Here is a 12,095-nt window from a genome sequence, read left to right on the forward strand (position 1 = left end):
CACATGAACTCTCTAATGCCAGACGACAAAAGGTGGCTCCAGGTGAAGCGGTGCAACTCTGCAGTGTGTGGGTTTTTCCATCGCATTCGGCTATGACGTTGTCAGGCAATCGCAATATGAAATTCTTGTGAATGACAGGATAAATCGTAATTTTTCTGCAAGCTTGTTTAATCTTTGGGAATTTAATTATAAAATGTATAGTGTTAGTGGATTGAAGGACTTTTACGGACGCAACGGACATAAGATCTCCTATGGGAGTGTTGGTGGGTTCCTCTAGCCAAATTGATTTCAAATCTGAGTGGTCCAAAATGTTTGGGCTAACAATGTTAGCCTTTGCAAGAGTAATAGCAAGCATTAAATTTTGCAACTCCATTACCAGCATTCTATTTCTAGACAATAGTGTCTCGAATAAATGGCTAGTGTCAACTTGTGAGTTTTTGGCTATCTTGAGAATCTTATTGACAGTGAATGTCAACTGGTTAAGCTGGTCTTGAACTCTAGTGTTTATTTCTATCTGTCTATTGTTGGCATTTACTAGCTGCCTTTCAGTAAATCTAGTCTGCTCTAAATCCCTGGCATCAGGTGTACCCGCCACAACCTTCAGTATGGACCCTAGGAAATCTAAACTTCTGGCGACTCTATGATGCGTGCCTAACGCCTCCAATAGGTCTTGTAGATGTACCGTGTCCACACTCAGAAGTTTTTTCATGTGGGATAGCGGGAACATGTCAATTAATTTGACCGTTTCTTCCACAATTCGCACGTATTCTGAGAGGTTTGCCGAGTGCCTAACGTAGGCGTATTCTTCCCATATCAAGATTTCGCCGTCGATGATGGGAATGTACTTGGCACGCGAGTAGTCGGTGACATGTGCCGAAGCCACTGATAAGAAAAGGAGTACTATGGATCCCAACCTGTGAAATAAGGTTGTTTCCTTTCTTTTTAGCAACCTTTTTTTTTTTAAAAGGTTTGCCCACCACCAAAAATAAAAACTATGCCAAGTGGCTAAAAGTAAATTGAAAAACTATATCTAACTTATACAAGTTTGCCTAGTGGCTTAAAAATAAAAAAAAACAAGAGTCATCTTAGGTTGTCCTTGTGGACCACCCTCCCTCTAATGAGGACCTCGGTCCCCAGGTCTGCATCCACGGCCTTCTCATCACATAAAGGTGTGAGTTTGTTTCCGAGTCGTCGGTTGGACTTGACCAAAACTTTGTCACCAACGTCAAAGACCCTATTCTGCCGATTTGCGTTCTCCCTAGCTCTAAGCGTCATCTGAGCGTTTCTGATCTTTTCTTGTATTTTCTCTTGTGGCTCATCTGGTTGAGCCTGAACCACATCAACTGGTCTCTGGTCGATGACCGAATGGATCGACTTATTGTACTCAGTTGTAGCCAGTAAAATGACTTCTACCGTGTCACTTATGCCCTTATCGATCTTTAGGCATCTGGCTAGCTCCAAGAGAGTGCTGTGAAAGCGCTCAACCTGTCCATTCGAGATGCTATGCAATGGTGGTGCATTTGAAATGCTGACCCCATAGTTGTTTGCGAGCATAGTCACGATGGTCTCTGAGTTCAATGACGGTTCATTGTCACAGTAGATGGATCTGGCTTTTGGATAAAAATTCATCAGCTGCATTAACGCTGGCTTCAGATCCACGATGGTTCTTGAAGGGACCGGTTGGACAATAGCAAACTTAGAGAACTTGTCGATGCAAGTGAGAAAGTATTTCCTGTCAGTGGAGAAAATGTCTATGTGTAACATCTCTCCTACATGTGAGGGTATCGGAGTTTCCCCAATCTCTTGTTTTTTGGGGTGTCTATCGTATTTAGCCCTAGCACATGTTTTGCAATTTAGTACTATCTCATTGGCTATTTTTGCCATCTTTGGAAAGTAGTACTCCGAGAGTACCTGCTTAATATTCTCTTGTGCAGCCCTATGGGCCCTATTATGTTCGGCCGTGAGAATTTCCCTTCTTTCTCCAACTGCCAATACGTCCACTACGCGATTTTTGCAGTGCCAGAACTTTGTGGCCGGGTATCTTCGAACCAATGTATCTTGTATCATTGCAAGCGTGTGTAAATTACAGTGGAGAGCATTCACGCATTTGGGTGAAACTACATCTTCGAGCTCGTCTAGCAGCGATTCGACGCAAGTATAGTTGACCAAGTGGCGTTTCTTATTTCCAAAAAGAATAAAACTTCGTTTTAAGGGGAAACGCGCCTCTTCTATAACTATTTGGTTTTGAAAACAGTTCAAGGGCTTATCTGTTGTCTCGATGGTGTTGGTAAGTGATACCTCACTGTGGATCGTTGCTGCGCAGGACTCAATCTCTTGTTCATTTACAGCGTTGAGCTGTTGTCTTGACAAGGCATCCGCAACCAGATTGTCCTTGCCAGGTTTATAGAAGATACGTGCATTAGACTCGTCAATGCGCGCTTTCCACCTTTTGATCTTCGCATTTGGATTGGATTCCGAAACTGCGAAGGTCAAGGGTTGATGGTCAGTGAAGACATTAATGTCTTTCACCCCATACAAATAGTGCCTTAACTTGGCAAGTGACCATACGATGGCCAATAACTCTCTCTCATTTGTTGCATAGTTAACCTCGCTGTCCTTCAATGTTCTTGAAATCATTGTTATAGGACGACCCTCTTGTGACAAAACTGCACCTATGCCGTGAGCCGAAGCATCGGTCGTTAGATCGAATGGCTTCTTAAAATCGGGGTACCTAAGCATTACATTCTCGGATGACAAAATATCGCGCAATTTCTGAAACGCCCTTTGCTGCACTTCAGAGAATTGAACTTTTATATTTCTGGACCTATGTTTACTGACTGTTCCATTTTCACCCTTCAAGATATTCGAGATGGGTCTTGCTATAGCGGCGAAGTCCCTAATGAAACATCTGTAATAACTTGCGAGGCCTAGAAATGATCTGACCTCGAACAGTGTTTTAGGTTCTGGATACTCTTGTATTGCCCTAACCTTTTCGGGATCCGTCGTGGCGCCAGTGCTGGTGACTATGAAACCAAGAAAGTTCACGCTTTTCTTAAAAAAACGTGATTTTTCGACGGAGACCCTCATGTTTGCTTCAAATAAGCTTTTTAGGACCCAATCCACGTGTTTAATGTGGGATTCCTCATCTTCTGAAAAGATGATTACGTCATCGACATAAACATAGCAGAATTTGCCAATCTGCTCTCGCAGTATGTCGTCGATGGTTCTTTGGAAGATGCTTGCTGCATTCTTTAATCCAAAGGGGAGTCTTTTGAACTCGTATTTCCCCCCGTTCACAGAGAAAGCGGTTTTTTCACGGTCGCGTTCAGCGAGTATGATCTGGTGATATCCAGACTTGAGGTCTAATGTTGAAAAGAATTTGGCTCTTCCCAAATTCCCCAATATCATTGATATATTTGGTATAGGGTATTTGTCAGGCACGGTTCTTTCGTTAAGTTTACGAAAGTCCATTACCAACCTCATTTTCCTATTGCCTGCTTCATCAGTACCCTTCTTGTCTACTACCCATATTGGGTTATTGTAGGGAGAGACGGACTTTTGAATTATATCATTTTTTAGCAGATCTTTGATTTCTTTGTTAACGAAATCAGCTGCTCCCATTGGATATGGGTAAAGCTTGGCATAGATCGGTTGCTCATCTGTGGTCCTAATGGTAGCCACGACTGATGTGTTATACGGCAACGCCTCGTCTGGGTCCGCAAAGGCCTTTTGTCTAGCTTTTAGCATTTTCAAAAAAGAACTTCTAGCTAAAGGGGATGCCTCTGCACAGTCTACATTCGTGAAATTTACATTTTTGCACGTGTGGAAGGTGATTTGTTCGACCTCCGTACCCCACTTAAGTTGTCCTGAAGCTAGACAAAGCGAAGCAGCTGCCTGCTTTAGCAGGTCAAGGCCTACAATCCCATCAAAAGTTGATAAGTCCGGCAGAATAAAAAAGGTTGCCTTTAACCCAAACATTGAAACAAAGCATTTGTGTGTGATTTGTGTCTCGCCGTGAATGGAATGAATTTTAAAGGGGGACTCTACCGAGCGGACGCCTTTCAACCCCTCGTGTGGCCGAATGAAATTCTTGGCCGCGCCCGTGTCTATGAGGAATCGCATGTCAGTCCCTGCTACTCTTCGTCTGATGACGGGTAGCAGGGATTTGCTCCTAAAAAATTGAGGGCTTCAGAGTCATAACTATCGTCATTGATTTGTGCCGCTGCGCTAGAGGCGGCATCAGCATACGCCTCTGCCCCCTGTCCCACGTCTTGTGTGACGTGATTCAGCCTCTGCTGATTCCTCTGACCGCTTGTGCGGTCAGATGCGGGGTGCTTCCTATTCGCGTAAGCAGGGGCCTGAGTGGGCTGCAAGACCCTTGAGAAGGAAGGATCGACCTCCATGGGCACCGGTGCGCCATTATTATTGTGCTGCCTGCTGCTTCGTTGGTCAGACTGCACTGGGGCCCTGCTTTGCTTGCTAAAGTGCGGATTCTTTGTACCGCTAGCTTGTGTTTCGGCTTGTTGCGAATGCCTCTCCTGTTGGTGACCCTGTGCTTTTGCATGCGGCTTGCGCTCTTTGTCTTCTAGACTTTTTGCGAAGTTAGCCGCGAATGCGTACCTTTCATGGTTTGACTCGACTTCTTGTGCGAGAGCTAGTGCTGAAGGCAAATCTCTGGGCTTTGCTGCAAAGAGCACGTCTGTAAGACTGCGCTTGAGACCCGATATGAACACACGCAACGCATCGTCGCGGAATTTTTCACATAGGCCCTTTGCTAAAGCCGGCTCATATGACATGTTAACTTTGTTAGTGAGAAGAGCGAGTTTCTTCTCCACCTCATCGTAATATTGAAGCAGGGACAGGCCACCTTGCCTCAAGGTACCTAATTCCTGTTCAATGACATGAATTGGTCTCTTGTCACTGTATGTGAAATCTAGGCGATTTATTATCGCATCAAAATTCAGTACAGTACCAAATGAGGCCAGCACCGCGTCTGCGGGGCCCCTAATCTTGCTTCTTATAATGATGACAGCCTGATAATGACGAGAACTGCCATTATGTGGTCTGAAGATCTCGTAAGCGGCTAATGCTGCCTGCCTCCAAGATACATAAGATTCCTGTGCTCCTGCGAACTCAGGTAAGCACTTGACGGCATCTAGCGGCTCGTCACAGTGAATATCGTTTCTAATTTCTATAGCAGAATATGCTACTACTTGTGGGGTGGCAAAGCTTGTTGCTGCTATTTGTTTAGCTAACTCATTAATTCTTTGAGTCAATGCTTGCTCCCTCTGCTGGTTTGCAGCGGCCTGTTCGGCTAAGGCATTGCTGATGGCCGTTCTTACTACTTCCCTAAGCTGATCTGGATCCATTCTATCTGATGGTGGAGGAACTGCCGGTATAAGTCTTGTAGACGGAACTCTGATACGAGTGTCACAGTCGGAATCTGAGTCGCTAGATTGCTCGCGAGGGCTTCTATATTGGCTGAACCGTGGCATGCGCAGGCCAGTGGCCGCGAAAAATTAAACGGGCCGTCAAAAGATGGGTCGAATTAGACACATAGAAAGTAACACTAAGTATTTTTATCAGCCTAAATTCTCAGAGCAGCCACTCTCACGTATTTCAGAAACTTGGTTCTGATTATTATAATCTAATCTGTTGCAATACGAAATACTCACTAGTACTAACAAATTTTTTATAAAGTAAATTTAAGAAATTTTGTGTTTGAAAAAAAATGTTGGCTGGAGTATCCACTTACATGATTTAAATTCCAAAAAAAAAAATTTTTTTTTTTTTTTTTTTTTTTTTTTTTTTTTTTTTTTTTTTTTTTTTTTTACGTTGGGCGCCAATTAATATGTTGCTGGTCCAGCGATGAACTAGGCGTCGGTGGCAGGTCCAGCGTTGATCGGGTATTTATAGTCTTAATCAATAAGTTGCTGGTCCAGCGATGAGCTAGGCGTCGGTGGCAGGTCCAGCGTTGGTCGGGTAATTATAATCTTCTTATGATGATTATGTTGGAGGGTTTGACTTCACCCCCTTTTCTATTAACTGGCCTTGTGGCTCAGCAATGATCAGAAATATAACAATTTGATTACGGCGGTGTGCCGGAGTAGTGCGGGTTTATTCTTCAAACTTCAATGCAAAACTGATTTTTAGCTACATAGAATATTTCACTTAAGCTAAGCCAAAACTCGCATCACACCACAATGTCATGGTCGGCAAGCCGACTCAGCAATCTTAGGCAATAACGGAAACTCTTGCAGTAAACAAAAGTATCTGGTTACCGCCGCTGACCATTGCAGTTATAGCGCGCTGATACAAAGTATGCAGTGTCGCAATTGCGAGGGCTGTTTCTTAACTTACGAAACACGCGATAGCGAGGGTTGATTATAAACTTATGAAATACCCTATATTAAATGTTATGTGTTAACTTATATATATATCAACTGGATGGAGTACTAAATGGTATTAAAAAGGAAGTTCACTTCTAAGTAGGCTAGCTCTGATGCTGTCCCTTGGGCTTTGGCGTTATGAACTCTTTTATGCAGCGGCAAACGTGACTTGAAAGGTCATATATAAATAGCTGGCAATATTGTTAACTTTTAGGCATTATTTATATTTTTAGCTGACAAAAAAAGAATGGGAAGATTGAGAGAAGAATTTTGGGGTAGATGAAGTAATATATTATTCATTTATTTAATACTTTATATTGCCGTTCATAAATTCTTTTGTAAAAATTATTACTATTCATGATTGACACGAACAGACTTTATAAACTATATACTATATACATTTTATAGTCAAAACTCTCTTAGAACTTAATTTAGAGACTTAAAGGCAAAGAGCCGCAAAGACATTTAGCTACACAAATTTCGTTTTCTAGTTAACTAAATTTCTTTATTTATATTCTTTGTAAAGAATGAATGCTTTTCCATTTAAAAACTGATGAAAAAGTTCTATGCGAAGATACATTTTGCTATTTACAATTGTAGAATTATAGTTTTCTATATTATTACACACTTACAATAAAGCGACCCCTTCACGCTCTCTGTTAATGCTGAATATTTTCTATGTCATGCGAGTTGGGGTATTACAATATATTTTCTATTGAGACGACGCTTCATTCTTCTGAAAATAAAACTAAATTGATTGCCGTATCATTTCAGCAAATATTTTTAAAAATGTATCAAACAAATTGCATATTCCCAGCAATAGGCAAAAATAAATAAATGAGAGTTAAGTTCTCTTCACTTCTAGTAATTTATGCTGAACTCTGTTAGTTTACTGAAATATTTTATAAGTTTCATAAGAAATCATTTATGCTAAAATACTTAAGAAAGCAAGTTCGATGGCTACGATGAATTATGCAGAAACAAATAAATTTGAGCAGCGAGTGTAACCCACATCAGCTCTATAAGCGAGAGGGTGAGAGAGTGGGAATGAGAGAGCTACTGTGAAAAAGCATTGAACAAAAAATGCGTTGAAATTAATTTAAATTAAAGATAAACAAATTATGCGCCATCAAAAGCTGAATACGTTTTGCATATTTTGGGTTTTCGAATTAAGTTAAAGGAATACAATGTAATAATAATAATGATTATGATAACACCAGACAGGCAGGCAGGCAGTACTGGCTGGCTGGCTGGCAACCCACAACGAATTGGGATTTTTGCTCATGTCAGTCTTAAATGCTCAAGCTGGGTGCTTAGCTTTGGCTGCTGATAGATATTATGCATACCAGTGCCAAGATGAAGCGCACACGCACCCAACCTCATTCCGATGCTCTTCATCATCATCATTATCCTCGTCATCATCATCATCATCGATAGGTTGGAAGTCGCGGCCAAACTTTATGCCAAAGTATGTAAATAAAACAATGCAAATGTCTGGCAGGGCACGTCAGGACTGTGCTTGGAGCTAGCTTGAGATTGCGTATCCTTGGCCAGGAGCAACGCACGCCAGCAGTAGCAGCGCAACTGTCGCTGTCAATGCGCATTCCTTCCAGTTCGCTGATGTGAGCCAAGCCAAACATCCTACAATAATAAACAAGCGCATCGTGTGCTAGCGACTTCAGACGTGAGACACGCCTGACATGTCATGTGGGCAGGGGTATTCCCTCCACCACACCACACCACATCACACCAAAAAAACAACCGAAAATAAAAATATCTTCAGTCGTACATATTTATTACAGCAAAAGGCGAGCGTAAGCGCCTCGACACGGCCAAGGATATGTGAGCAACGTGCGTCTTTGATTAACATCTGACGACAAGAAAAAAAAATATAATAATAATAATAAATTGAAGCGGAAAGCAAGGCGACTTCATTTCTTATCAATGTATTTGGCTTCTTTATTTGCTGATTATTTGCTCATTTGTTTCGGCATGAGAAACTTTTCAATAAAAGATGCGAATGTTGTCGCAGCATAAAATGATAAACAAATCATTTGCATATCATTAATGCAAATGTGCCTGACACTGTGTGTGTGTGTGTGTATGTGTGTGAGTGTGTGTGAGTGTGTGATGTTGTCATTAAAAGGCTTGTCATACAACCTACCCCCGACCATAGACGCATTTCCGCCGCCAACGACATCCGACATCCGGCGTTTAAATGCGGCTGTTAATCACAAGTCAAACAAAATGCTGCATACTTTTAGGCTGCGCCGGCTAATTATACGAATTTATGTGCCAGTGTGTGTGTGTGTGTGCGTGGATGTTTGTGCCTTGGGCATATGTTCAAATGAATCTTAATTAGGTCTTTTGTTTCACACAAAGCCGCAGGCACACATAAAAAATATATATAAATACCACCCACCCACACACACATGTATGCATGTGTGCTTTGCTGAATTTGACAGAAACTTATGCGATACACTTTCTATTAAAGCTTATTTGACATATCAGTTATCCCCATTACAACTTGAATTCGTGAGATATTCTCTTTGAAGTCCTTTGATAAAGTAAATAATGAAGCCCTGGCAGGCTTAATATGTGCCGTGTATTTGGCATCATTTTTATTTAGTCTTTGTATTTAGTGCATCTGAGGGCTTCGTCATGGCGCCAGTGGATACATCTTGTTCGCATTACAAAAGAAATTTCTCATGAATTTGAACTGAACTCAACTTGCAGGTGACAAGTGACAGCAGCCTCTATGCGAACTACTCTAAACTAATCTTCTATTTAAACAAAATTCCTAGCAACTTGGCCGAGCTTAGAGCTACTGTAATACTCTTTGTTAATACTCTAGTTCCGACTATCCTGCACAGATTTATTTGCCCAGCTTTGGTCTATATCTATTTTAGGTAGTTAAAACTAAGCGCAATGGATGAAGCACATTGGAAACGTCAGCATAAAGCATTAAAGCCATTTTAAAGACAAGATTTTTGCAAGTTTCAATTTGTTCAAAAATATATATGCTTATATGCTGTTAAGAAATATAAGAAATCGCTTATCAGAATGATATTTCTTAATAAAATGAACGGATCCAATAGGCATGGCAAGTCCCCTCTAAAGTATCGCTAGTTGTGAGCTTTGATTTACACGACTTACGTTCTTCCATGGCTGTCTACATTATGATCTTTATTTAAATCCATTAATTTCAATTAATTAATTTCAATGCGTAGTTAATTGTTGTTGCCTTTGCTTAATTATGTCTCGTTGCGTCTTCGACTTTTGCCTCTTTCAAAAAAGGCAGCAGAGAGACTCTATCAAACTGTTGGCTAAAAGCAAGACACTAATGATGTTGCAGCCAACGTATTACCCAGAACTGACTCATTGTGACTTTTCTTATAACCGGAACTAAAAAGATCCATGAAATTTCAACACTACACAATGATTGAAGTAGGTAAAGAAGGCATCAAAGTAGGAGCTGAACAAGATTTAATTTTATGATATTTAGAACTGCTTTGGGGATAGGAATAACGTTAGCATAAGGGAATAATATCTTATAAGAATAAGTTTCAATTATCTTGCGTATCAATAGCATTTCATATCAGGCTAACTTATGAATGTGTAAAAGACTTGACATATAATTAAAAAGTTGAGTCAATAACTTATGAAGGCGTTGCATAATGAGAATAATGTTGACAATGATAAAAGAATAATAATAATAATTATCATACTTAATACTAAAACAAATAAAAGTTAAAATAATCTCAGAGCTCCAAAAGCATCTCGTGCAGCTCATATCATCAGTGGCATTAGAAGCTGTTCGAGGTAATCGAAACGCGCAATCTGTGGCCTTCAGAGAGCTCATATATGAGAGTGTTCTTTGAAGTGTCAAATGCTTGCAGGCAAATCAGAAATCGAAAATCAAATGGCTTAATTAGTCCTTTGAAATATGGCGCAACTAAAGTAATTAGCTGCAAAGGGAAGCTGAAAAGGATTTGAAAAGTTAATTAATGCTCTTATAAAATCGCCATTAAAATGCTTATAAACTTTGCGCTAAAAAGAAGATAAAGTTTTGCGCAATGTTTACTTTTTTCTCATTTTTTTTTTTTTTTTTTTTTTTGTTAAATTCAAGTGGATTTATGAAATGAATTTTCTACTTACAAGTTTTTTCAGCGTAATCAATCTTAACGCACTTTGTTTTCTTCTACTCATTTTTTGTTAACAACTCCTCGAGTTGTTAGCCCAGAGTTGGGCTAATGCTTATTGATGGAGCTCCGTGAGGTCAATAATTGATGTTTCTATTGGATCGTTGGGGGAATCTGGTTAACTACGTGTATTCTCAAGCAATAACATTTGATTGTACAAGTTATAGCTACGAGCATACACGTGGCCATCGCCGATTCCAATTGCCAATTTCGTTCGCTGCCAGTTGGCACTTCATAAAGAAAATCAAGCCGCTCCAGCTGCAGCACTGGCAACCTAATCTCGTTCAGGATTCGCATGCCAACGCGCGCGGTCACTTTGCGGCCACTTTGCTTTACGTGTTTTTATTTAATTTTCCATCTACTTACCCGTATTCGAGCAGCTGCCCATGCCCGGGGTCGTCTCGCTCTCCGTCTCGCTCTCGTTCACGTTGGGTTTTAGTTTTTTGTCTTAGTTGGCGGTTTTGTGTTACGGCAGATATGCCTAATAATGCCCCAGCCGCAAAATTAATTGCACTATAATTTGTAATTAAGTTACCCGGCACAAAACACGAGCAACGGGCGGTGGCGCCGCGTTGGGGCAAGCGGCGGAGGGCAAATTTCAAGCTCATAAAACGAAACCAGGAACTGGAGCTGTTGCTGTTGTCCAAGGGTCGTCGCTGAGTCTCTGGTTTGCATGCCCTGTGAGTGTCTCTCTGTGTGTGTGTGTGTGTGTGTGTGTGGGTGGGTGGGTGGTTGGTTGGGTGTATGTGTGTGTGCTGGTATGTGGCCACAGCGTTGTTTCGCTATAATTAATTAATTACATTACACAAACTTGCTGTCATCATTGCTGTTGTTGCTGTTGCTTGTTGCTTGTTGCAGTTGCAAAACGTAATGAACCGCCAGCAACAACAGCAACAGCAACAGCAACGGTAACTGGGGGCAAGGCCAGTTGACAAGCGTCTGCAATGTCACTTTCAATAAAATTAACTTGTTTCGCAATCAGCTACTGCACCTTAACCACACTCCACTTGCCACGCCCCCAATGCCGCCCGCTTCTACGCTTGCACGCAATTATATTGCAATTTGGTGGCTGGGCAAAAGCCAATCAAACAACTTTTGCCAGCAACACTTCTGTGTGTGTGTAGCAAAATGCAAAATGTATATAAACTCAATTACTGCGTAGACAGTCAAGTTGAGAGGGAGGGGCGTGGCGAGGCGGGGGGAAAAAGTGCATTAAAACTTATGGATTTTTAGTATTTGCTGTGCAAAGAGTTGAGCAAAGTTAAAGGTAAAGTTCAAGCTAATTAGCAGGTATTTCAGCAGCACGTATGCTATATCTAACTATATATATATAGATATCTATGTGTCTGATATATCTGTGTTGACATTCGCTAAGATCCGAGCCGCGCATTAATTACAAATTTGTCTGTTTGTCTGCGTTTGCTGTTTGCCAATATCAAATTGTTTTTCCATCTTCAATTTTTCTTCTCCTTTTTTTTTTGTTTTGATGTATGTATTTCATGTT

This window comes from Drosophila hydei, unplaced genomic scaffold, assembly GCF_003285905.1.
Source record: "Drosophila hydei strain 15085-1641.00,03,60 unplaced genomic scaffold, DhydRS2 tig00008134-arrow-pilon, whole genome shotgun sequence".
Lineage (NCBI taxonomy): Eukaryota > Metazoa > Arthropoda > Insecta > Diptera > Drosophilidae > Drosophila > Drosophila hydei.